This window comes from Macrobrachium nipponense, chromosome 9 (assembly GCF_015104395.2).
Source record: "Macrobrachium nipponense isolate FS-2020 chromosome 9, ASM1510439v2, whole genome shotgun sequence".
Taxonomy (NCBI): Eukaryota; Metazoa; Arthropoda; class Malacostraca; order Decapoda; family Palaemonidae; genus Macrobrachium; species Macrobrachium nipponense.
In genome coordinates, this window is record NC_061110.1 from 72,137,383 (window position 1) to 72,149,769 (window position 12,387).

Sequence of the window (12,387 nt, forward strand, 5' to 3'; positions counted from 1 at the left end):
TGGTAGTGTCAGTTGTATATTAAGCCTTCTTTTGACTATGGTGTTCTTTGTAAAATCAGCATGCCTCAGTAAAGGGTCCGAATAGGACCGAAAGTACTCGGCCAACTCGTTTTTTTCATTTTTTTCCTTCGTGGCAAAAAACCTTTATATATATTATATATATATATATATATATATATATATATATATATATATATATATATATATATATATATATATATATATGTATATATATAGTATATATATATATATATATATATATATATATATATATATATATATACATCTATAGATATATATATATATATATTATATATATATATATACTATATATATTCATGTATGTATTTATGTATACATAGTATAGGATTATGATCGATTTGATACATATACATAAAGACGTGAAGATTTTACTACAAAGCAATTTATTCTTCGCTAATTCTAATAATCTATAGTAGTATATATCTAGGCAATGAGTGCGTACCTGAATTTCACCTTAGCCGAACATTTTGATAAAGCCATTTATTTTTCTCTTCTACAAAAGGCGAATGGTGTGTAATCCTCCCCCTTACCCTCCGCCCTACCCAACTTCCCAATCTCGGTACGTCAAGTAAGTGACTTATTGATATTGATGGTCGACACATTAATGGGTGATCAATTAAGGAGGGCGACATCGGAGGTCTAATATCCATTACAGTTGCTACTGCTTCCCCTTTCATTCAAAGAGATAAATGGGGCGTATATGACCACTGCTATAAACAAACTAATTAGGATCACCAAACGAACTTCTTTAATGATAACCGTCGAGTTATTATGACTGATTTGTGATAAACAATAAGAAACTCGCAATAAAACGGGAACTTTGACTTCCTTCCATCTTTATAGAAAAAAATGGAGTAACATGAAAATTTGGCATTAGCATGTTCTACATCTCCCCTATTCTATATACCTTGTTCTACATAAGATTATTGTTGTGACTGAATGATTACGAGCTGTAAAAAGATGTATAGACCATTTCACACGCAAGAACCTAGTCATCCTTGTTGCAGATGATTACTTGGGAAGCCAAAGATGGAACCTATTACAGCATACAGCAGAATCGGAATACTTTAACAGCTAGAGTCTGAGCACTTCCAAGATAGGCGAGATGGTGCTGAAATTAATTGGAAAAACTATCACTCTATTATGAAACTATGCCTTCATCGTATATTACCTGTTTCTACACTATTGAGCATCATTTTCCTTGGAAAAAGATGTAAAAGATATATAAAGATTAATAAGATTTATTTAGGAACAACAGCTTATAGGTGCATGGAAAAATCGGAATAATTTTGCGCAGAGTAATGTGTAATGTATATTCAAATTCAATGAAATATAGACAGAATGACTAGGTAGGGGCTGGGTACGCTAGCTGAAACATTTTCAGTGCTAAAGCTGTCACAGGTGATGAACTATTTTCTCCGTGTACGGGACTGAGGGACTACGAACTAACTGTTGTGCTTTCTCTTGATGAATGACTAACATTGTAGTTCTGGTTCTGAAGAACATATTGGAAACAGTGTGGTTGACTTGTCTACATTACAATTACTCCCCAAGTGGTATAAAGTTCCAATCTTACTTAGTCCTGCACTAACAGGGGTGCCCACGTGATGGTTAAAGTCCTGGAATTTTCAGTCCCATGATGCCGTTACAATGAAATTCATTCTCAGTTATTAGTCTCCTAATTGGTTAGTTGAATAAATGCTCTCACTATTTACCATAATTCCGCCAAAGAGGCAGGAAAATGTCGTGATAATTAACATATTCTTATTAATATTAATGAGCAGTCTTGAATAACGAATCAAGTCATATTGGCAATGCATTTATATAAATGCTTTTCACTAACTATGAAAAAGGGTACAGCAAGCTGAAAGAATCTCAGAGCAGAAACGTGCATAATCAACTTCATTATTTACCCCGGGTAAGTCGTATCAACTCCCTACTAGAATCTATGAGATACCTCGAGTAGCTTTCCAACTGAAGGTGTGATTGGGTTCCTTGAAAGAACCCCTTTGAGCCATTCCCAAAGAAAGCAAATGAAGCATTAAGAACCATTTCTTGGAAGAGGTCCCTTTCATCTTACCCAACATGCTAATATGCCATTAGGAAAATGAATTGTTTGGGCGTTTCAGTAAATACTGGCTGGGCTCTTTGACATCATTTGCAGCAGGAACGACAGTCTATATTTGATTTATGACTTTTGAAATTTTGTCTATAAAGCCATGAACGGATGGATAGAACAAATTATGAAGAAAAACTGTAACCATATTATGATTACACAAATACTAACCCCCGCCCCAACGCAAAGAAAAAAAAAATAGTTGGGGAGATATAAAAAAGAATATTCTTGTCATTTGCTTTCGAGGTACCTTCAGACATAATGTTTGCGCATACAGTGTTATTTTGGCATTTTTATCTTTTATCTCGCCTGAGATAGTATATACACATGGTTATATTTCTCATACATTCTAAAATAATTTTCCAGACAGATGCTATAGATCAGATGCTTAGATCAATAATTCTCAGGCTTTTTTGGCAACGCACCCTTTCACCATACGTCAGAATTTCATCCGTCCTGTCCCGTTTCCAGAACTGTCTGCCTCAAAAAATGCATTCCTAATAATATGCAACAAGATACAACACAAACACATAACTCAGCGGAGAGAAAGCCAAGCATGACCTCTTAGTAGTGCGGAACGATGCACAATGAGTTTGGTATGGTCCTAGAGCCACACAATCACCCCTCGCCCCCCACCCCCACTCGCCCCCCGACTGGCATCAGCATTTCCCCCCCAAGCTGGGAATTCCACACTGGTTGAGAACCACTGCTATAGAGTACTCCTCTTTCTGTTTACGCAAATACTCAAAACCAGGATTACCCCGTTCAAAACCACCGATACCAAGCTTAATAAACAGAATATATTCAAAGGAAATTCTGTATGGGTTATTAGTCCTGAATAGCTACTCAGCTACTTCAGTCCTCACAGCAGACTTTGAACATTCCGGGCATTCAGTGTCCTGTTCGGGATGTTAATGATAATGATGCATCGTTAAATGGGAAATAGCTATTGAGTTCGAGAGTTACTGCCAGTCGGAGGAGAGGAAGCATTCACTCATTTACCTTTGATTCGGGATTATGATGACAGATGTGCGTGAGCAAAGCTACAGTGAATCAGTATGAAGAAAATGAAGATGTAATACGATGGTTATACAAGAATTTCATCAAAAGTAAAGTAGTGATATTTTTCTAAGGTTTTTTGCGGTTTTTCTAAGCCACTTTTATTTCGTCTATAAAATCGTAAATTATATATTGATCAAAGATTGTTTATATCTTTGACATTACTGACAATTTTTCCGTGGTACTCATCGGTAAGGAATTTGGTAGAAATAGGATTACTGGACATTAGTGATCATTCATTTACTCCTGAATATAGACTTTTTTTCAGATAATCATATTAACATATAGTATTATAATCTTCATCAATACTTACATCACTTGTATGGTTGATTGAACTTTTCATAAACAGTATGTGGAAGTGTTACTATATAAGTTATTTTTCGACTTGACTCAGAACAAGATTCATTTAATTCAAAATCATTCTCTGTTTAAGGGATGAATTTCTATAACCCTTCCAGGCACTCCGATATAAAATTGCAGTTTCAGATGCATAAGAAGACTCGCATTATGAAAGATTTAATCAGATGCATAAAAACACTTGCATTATGAAAGATTCAATTAGAGATGCATTTTTAAATCAACATCATTGCTAAAATGAAGGCTTTTTTTTATGGCTTTACAATGATTTGATGACATTCACATTACCTAGAAAATAAAACTCGGATCTGAATAAATATGAGATAGTAACTTCATTTTTTATTCCAGTAAATGGCTAATCATTAACTACCGCTAAAACTTTGTCCGTCATGACTACAAACATTTCTATGATTTGGTGAGGCGTAAATGTGCAAGTTTACAATCTCTGACTATAAAACTAACTTGGGTTCAGATATTTTTCTACTGACAGATAACTGAAAAATTTCCTTTTGATCAATGGCAACACAGCAGGTAACTAAAGGAAATATATTCTTCTCTATAATAAACTGACTAAAAAGTTTAATTAAGATTATGAGAAGTCGCCAAACTAAGAAACTAGAGATCATGCGTCTCTATCTAAAGTGCATATTCTCACAAGATACTTCCTGTTGATATGGTTAATATAATAATAGTCCACGAAAAACAGAATCGAAAATACAAAACCTGACAAAGAAATAAAATTTTACAGTAATTGTCTGATAAATAGAGTATGTAACCTAATTGTTAAAAAAAGAAAAGCAAAACACAGATGTAATACAGGTAGGCCCATTATTTCTCATAATAACAAAATAAATCCCTATGAAAGCAATTTTTTTTATATCTACTTGAACTAAAATCCTAATAGCCGTAGTGTTACTTATGTAACAAAGTCCTGGTAAGTGAAAATCAGTATTTGGAAATATTTCTCGAAAGCTGATACAAGATTGCAACTAATTTATTATCAATCCTCCTTAAAGCAAAATGAGAGTAAATACTTTGGGTATCAATAAATGTGAGATTTATGCTCAAGGTCGAAATATTAAAACTATAATTACCTTGTTTATTTCCTCGATTCTGGAACGAGTATCAAGCTAACGTTAGACAGGTACGTAGATGGTTTTGGGCTAAATTCACCCTCTTTAAACGGGAAATTATACGATAAAGACGTAATCAATTTCTGAGATGGAGAGAGCATGGTAAATGAGAACACCATCCTTCAGACGGCCATTACATGGTAAATAAATGGAATAAGATATCATACCATGTGCTTCGAAGGATTCCATTAAATTTGAAATACAGTTAAAACAAGATGATCATCCATTGTTTATGATGTACTAAGCAATTCCGGTATCACAGTTGCTATTGTTATGGCTGTTGTTATCTCCAATGCACTAGACAATTTTTTTAGCTTTACTGGCGTTTAAAAAGAGGAAAATGGATAAATAAAGTAATTTCCTGTAGCCAAAGGAACCCGCGATCTATTTTTTTCATTCAAAGCATTAGATTTACCGGGTTGCATATCGAAGATAATTATCATAATCTGGTATAATGATGATGATGAAAAGAATTAAAGATGAAGACGATGAAGACGAGTAATATAATTATAACAATAAAGGTAATAAATATGTTACTAATGATATTATTATTTTTTTCTATCACAGTCATCCTACTCAACAGGGTGGTTTTAGAGCGTGGAATTCCGGGTTACATCCAGTCTCCTTAGGACTCCAACACTTTTCTTACCATGTGCGTTGTTTCCAGAAACACACTCTTCTGGACGAGTCCTGGAGCTACGTCAGTATCTAATTTTTCCAGGTTCCTTTTCATGGATCTAGGGATAGTGCGTAGTGTTACTATGATTATGGGTACAATTTCCATTAGCTAATCCCATATCCTTCTTAATTTTATTTTCAGGTCTTGATACTTACCTATTTTTCTCTTTCTCTCTCATCTACTATGACATTTCATGGTATTGCAACATCAATGAGTGATACTTTCTTCTTGGTTTTGAAACCATTGTCAGGTCTGGTCTATTGGCACATATCACCATATCTATCCTGGTACCATAGTCCCAGAGGATCTTTGCCTGATCGTTTTCTATCACTCCACTGGGTTGGTGTTCATACTACCTAGTGGAGGGCTTTTGCTACTGATTAATGCCTCTTTTTTGTACTGGTTCGGTGCAAGTGCTAGACATTTGCTTGCTATGTGGTTTATAGTCTCGCCTTTCATATTGCACTTCCTGCTTATGGGTGAGATGTTATATCCATCCAGGGTTCTTTGGACATTTGTGGTGCTTAGGCCCTGATCTTGTACCGCTGTTAGCATTCCTTCTGTTTCCTTCTTAAGTTCTCCCCTCCGTAGCCATTGCCATGTTTCATCGCTTGCCAGTTCTTTAGTCTGTCTTATAGAATGTCCATGAATTGGTTTGTTGTGGCATTCCTCTGTTCTGTTTTTCATTCTCCTGTCTCTGTATATTTCTTCCCAAGCACTCATTAACCACTCGTCTTTGCTGGATTTCAGATATTGCCCCAGTGCTCTGCTCTCGATGTTGATACAGTCCTCTATGCTTGATAGCATACTCCCTTCTTCCTTTTGTGTTATGTATAGTCTGTCAGTATTTGCTCTTGGGTGTAGTGGTTTGTGTATAGTCACATGTGTCCTAGTTTTCTTGTCTATGCTGCAGAGTTCAGCCTTCGTCCACTTCACTACCGGACTATATCTAATTACTGGTACTGCCCATGTGTTTATGGCTTTCGTCATGCTTCCAGCGTTGAGTTTTGACTTGAGTATCGCCTTAAGTCTCTGCATATATTCTTTCCTGATCATGTCCTTCATCTCTTGATATCTTATATCCTTGCCTTTTATTCCCAGGTATTTGTTTCCTGTCTCATCTATGTGTTTGATGCTATTCCCATCTGTTAAATTTTCCCCTACAGTCCATGTTCCTTTGCCTTTTTGTATGTTACGCAAGGCATATTTTTCTATTCTTAACTCCATCTAATGTTCCCAGATACAATCATTACAGTCTGGATCATGGTACCTATGTCCTTGATGCTCTTACCATACAGCTTGATGTTGTCCATGAACTTAAGAAGGTTAATTCTTTTGTCTCCTTTTTGAGTTGGTATCCATCATCTATCTATTACAGTTCTTTTGTCATGGGAATCATGGCTACTACGAAGAGAAGTAGGGACAGCGAATCCCCAACAGAAAGAGGATACAGAAGATTGGTCTACATCTGTCTATCTGGAGCTGGTCTTTTGTGCCCCTGCCCTTCCTCCTGCAGTCTTTCTGTGATCATCTATGTGGGCGCATGATGTTTTGTGATACAATACTTGAGTTGTTCTTCTGTTCAGGGGTTCAAGGATGTAGGGCATTGACATTTTTAGTCTAAATCCATGGACTTCATTGGGACCCGGGCTTTCCAGTTGGGCATTTTCTTTAGTTGGCGTCTGATTGTGTCTGTCATGATCTTGGTGCACATTTGTTTTATTCTCCCCATATCTTCTGCCTTGAATTCCTGTTCTGTGGTACTGGACTGCTCCATATGTTTTCCCTGAGTAATCAAACTTAGTTCAGCTTCAGGAATTTCCTAGTGGTTGTCTTCCCTTCTGCCTCAGCTTCAGTTGGCTGTATAGTCTTTTGGCAAATGTGCCTGGAAAAACAAATCATGCAATGAGTACTGACTTGAGTAAACTGAAAGAGATGGTAGCAAACAGGAGAAGGGACTAACCAACACAATAGAATTTATAAAACAGAGACTTAAAGCCAAAGCACATGATATCCAACAGTACATGAACAGGAATAAAGAAAAGCAAAAGAACAAACTCTTTGGACCCACCCAGCCAGAGGAGACTGTACAGCCTACTAAGTGGGGAAGACAACAACCAAGAAATCCTGAAGCTGAACCAAGTAAGACACTCTGGTAAAACATATGGAATAATCCAGTATCATACAACAAACATGCAACATGTCCCCAGGAAGTCAAGGCAGGAGAAATGGGGAGAGTTAAACAAAGATTCTCCGAGATCACAACAGACACAGTCAGGCACCAACTAAAGAAAAAAGATGTCCAACTAAAAAGTCCCAGGTCCCAGTTAAGTCCATGGATGCTGGCTCAAAAACTTCAAGACCCTACACTCACAAATAGCAGAATAATTCCAGCATTGTATCACAAACTACCATGCACCCAAATGGATGGCCACAGGGGGAAATTCCTTAGTACAGAAAGACAAGAACAAGGGAAATATAGTAAGTAACTACAGGCCTATCACCTACCTATCAATAATGTGGAAGTTACTAACCAGTATCATCAGTGAAAGGCTATACAATTACCTAGGAGATACAAACACCATTCACCACCAATGGAAAGGCTGCGGAGGGAAGTGTAGGGGCACAAAGGACCAGCTCCTGATAGACAAAATGGTAATGAAGGATAGTAAGAGAAGGAGAACCAACTTCAGCATGGCATGGAATGACTACAAGAAGGCCTTCAACATGATACTGCATACATAGCTAATAGAATGCTTGAAAATATATAAGCAGAGGAAAACATCCTCAGCTCTTTAAAAAAATGCAATATGTAACTGAAGTACAGTACTTACAAGCTCTGGTATAAAACTAGCAGAGGTTAAAAATAATAATAGCATATTATCATTATTGTTATTATAGTAGCAATAATGATGGTATGCTGTTATAAAAATAATAATAATTATTATTATAAGGGTACCTTAATTTATGTCACCTCTTCAAATGAACGTGAAACTAGCAGAAACCAAAAGGAATTAAAGTATATGCATTTTTTTCATTAATAATAAAGATACAGCCACATTCGCCCCTTTTTCTCGAACATTACTCCTTTAAGGAATTGATCCTTAATGCCTCCTGTCTGTTTGACTGTCGGTGCCTTGTAGTTGCAGATTAGCCAGCTGGAAGAGAAGGTTCGCCCCAAGGGCCTGCTGCATTGCTGAGGAAGTATGCCAAGCTGCTATATTCAAAGTCAAGGCTGCATGGTCTAGCCCGACCTCGTGGCAGAAAAAGGCTTTAAGGGACATGTAATGCCATCTACCAGGATGCTGACGAACCCTCTCCAAGGTCATATAAGGAGGGACCGCCGAACAGATGTCCTGAGAGTCTTTCCCGCTCTTCTCTGAGCTGCTTCCCCTTGAGATGGGCTGTTTGCTAGCCTATGTGTCCTTTTGTGGTGCTTCATATATTCCTCCCCCACTGGCGCCTTGAGGAAGACGAAGCCCACCTGCGACAGAAGGTAATATGCAAATTGCACGCTAGTTCTTGGTAAATAGATACCAAAGCTAGTAAAAAGAGTAAAACAATTAGGCATATTACACTATTAGTCTACCATACAATCTCCATCACAAAGGATAAAGAAATCACCATGTTACCTGTGTTAAGTGAATCAAGAAGGAAGGAAAAAGTGTGTGAAAGTGGATAGTCAATCAAGCTTTAGTTTTGGCATAGTTCGACCTCATACTCCATTGATTGCTCAGCTTGATCCGCTCTGCATCTATGCTCAGGCTAGTAGCAACATCATTAGGCAATTGTACGGCACAAACAAGGGAGTACAACCTCAAAATAAAAACAATGAATGAAATCTAGTTTTTGGGATACAGCACTTATGTTTAAATATAAGAGACATATGGGTGACAAAGTCCAAAGCACAATTAGGATAGATATGAGCAAGCCTGAATTCAAGTTATTTGTCTTGATTATAACTAAAGGAAGTTAGCTATAATAGATTACCTCATCTGTAATAATTTTCAGTAAACATACTGGCTGTTCAGAGAGAAGTGTCTTCATTTAGCTTACTTGCATAAAGCTTAATTAAGGAACCACTTCTTAGCGACATTAGAACACTGGAAGGATAGAGACTGACATGAAATTGTTGTAGTTATCACTTACACCAGGTACCATATTACATAGTTTCCGATAATTCTATACATATATTATTTGGAAAACAGAAAATGTATTGAGCATGGAGAAGGGAGCCTATGTATATTTTTACAAAATAGCGGGAAAAGGCAGTGTGGATCGTCTTCCCCCATGTATCTTGGTTATCTATGATTTTATTAGTGCCCCATGATCAACAAGCAGCTTTCTTAAAAAAGTGACTCTTAAAGAGACGCATTATAAGACGAACGTCACTCATTGACTGTTTTGCCTTATATTGTCAAATATATTAGGTCGGCTATTTTCTTAAGGTTGCTGTAAGCCTTTCCCATTATTATTTAATATGAAAGATCCCAAAACATAGCATTTTAAATGGGTGGATCAAAGTAGGGATGGATTATTTCTTGTAGTTTTGTGCCATGATTATTATTGATTGTTTTACCATCTTTTCAAACTCTCATTTAAATATAATAAGCATTTTCACTAAATTCTTGTAGCTCTTAGTTTATATTTTTACCTACTTATCTTAAATATAATGTTTATAATGACAAGTTTACTCACATGAATCGACAAATCAAGGATTATCGTTTGCCTAAGTTTTTCAATTGAATAAAACATCCTCTTTTCTATCGTATATGATATATGAGTTGTTAAAAGACTGTCATCATTTTGGTTTATGTAGTAATGGAATATTTTTTTTTTAACTGAAAAGGACATCGCTATTTCAGAATGATCAAAGATGTCAATAGTTCCACAGAATTTGGCCTTACTAGTTAAAGAAACATTTGTTCGAGGTTGATCTGGCTTAACCAGAAATAAGAGAAGTCTTTCTTATTAGCTAGAATCAATCAGAAGATTGCGTGACCTCTGTGATACTCTGGCGTAAATGGATTCTACTAAATATAACCTACCCAGTAGGCAACGAAATAAAGTTATTATTAATAGTGGTGAGCTCTGGGTACATTTAAATGGCAGGATTTGTCTAATATTTCCAGTTAAATAAGATAAATAAGACGCCGAATAATCATAGCTTTTTATGTGACAAATTGCAGTTGGATAATTGAATTTTAAAATGAGGAAATACATTATATAGATTTGCTAAATTATAAGTTATTGCAAGATTCTCTTTCCTAAATGAATTGTGGGCCAGAGTTAAGTCTCGTATTTCAAGAACTGAAAACACAGGTACAGTGTACGGAAGAATAAAATTACTCAAGATAAAAATAAACGCAGAAAATTTCGGTAACAAATTTCTTGTACATAAAATATTGATGCAATGATATGAAGGAAACAAAACTGTCATGGTACAGCTTATACATCATGCAAGAGATGATAATCCTCAAATTAACTATTGAATCACAGTAGTAGAGGTTTTGAAATATGGCAACTGTATTAATACAATGGCTAATAAGGCCAAAATATTGGAAAATGACTTGAAACGTGGAAATTTAATTGGAAAAACACTATGGCTCCTCAGTAGGTACTATATCTATCAGGCAATTGGTTCCCTCTCTCCATTGAAGCCCCTGACTAAAAAATCTTAATATATGGTTGGCACATACTATCAGCCATTAGTTCTTTATAGGCTCCTACAAGTGATCTCATAAACTACAAACGCCGCTTCTATCAAAGATGTAGAAATAGACAATGCTTAAGTTGCTGTATGAAATGGAACAGCTTGACTGGTGAAGGCTCTTGAAAGAACGGGTGAGTGAAGGATCTAAAAACGCAGTGCATGAAATAGCGAAGACTATGGGACTAATTTAAGCTTAAGCGCCTCAAGGGTTAATGTAGGAATATGAACCACATTAGACGCCTTTTATATATCTATAAGGATATAATTTTCTATGAGATTCACAGCCGGTGTCCCGGTGTTTTTCATAAATAAGATTTTATCAACGTACTTGACAAAGATGACACTTTGTCAATGGGTATCTTACGTCCCTACCTAATTTTTTTTTATCTTATTCTGTATTATGAAAGTTGCATAATTCTGGTGAATATAAGAGTAACACAGACTTATTGTAGATATCGCCAGCAAACTCAGAGGAATGTCTTTTGAAGGTATAATGACGTAACTTATGAAGTCATTAACTTGGCCCCTTCTCTATGGATAATTGGCTATTCGTGAAAGTCTCAACCTCTGGCAACAACGAAATACAACCAATACTCCTTGTTTACACTTTGTAGTAGTAGTAGTAGTAGTAGTGTAGTAGTAGTAGTAGTAGTAGTAGTAGTAGCCTTGGATGTCCGAGTGTACTCCTTACCCAAAAAAGGGCCCTATTATTCATTTACCTGTTCAAGCTTACGTAGGGTATGCCACGGGCCTCCTCACTTCTAAACAATTGTACAAATCGGAACAAAATCTGTCCTGCAACCACGGGGACAATGAATTATCATAGCCGCCATTATTGAATCCTTGACAAGGTACGAATATTCATTCAGAATTTTAGAGACAGTTGTTTGTTGGCATCACCTTGTGGGAGGAGTCGGTACTTCGTCATATGTTTACATCACACATAGCTTTGAACTCATACAATAGAGAGTTATTTTACTCTCATGAATATAACTTTTTTCTAATACAAGTAATCAAGAATGCTGCCGAAAGTTAGGAAGGGATGTATAGTATACTATGCCTACGTAATCTCTTTGTCAAATGCACGGACAAAAAGGTATTCTGGAAATACACCAGAACAAAGGCTCTGAATCTCATAGTAGGACTTGGAAAGGTATGCAATTAGAAAAGGGTTAACAAACGACTACATACAGCTTTAAAACGGAATCCAGAAAAAATATCTAAATAAATAAATAAATATAAAGATAAAAAAATAAAAATAAAAAAACACCTAAGAGTATGGCTTTTT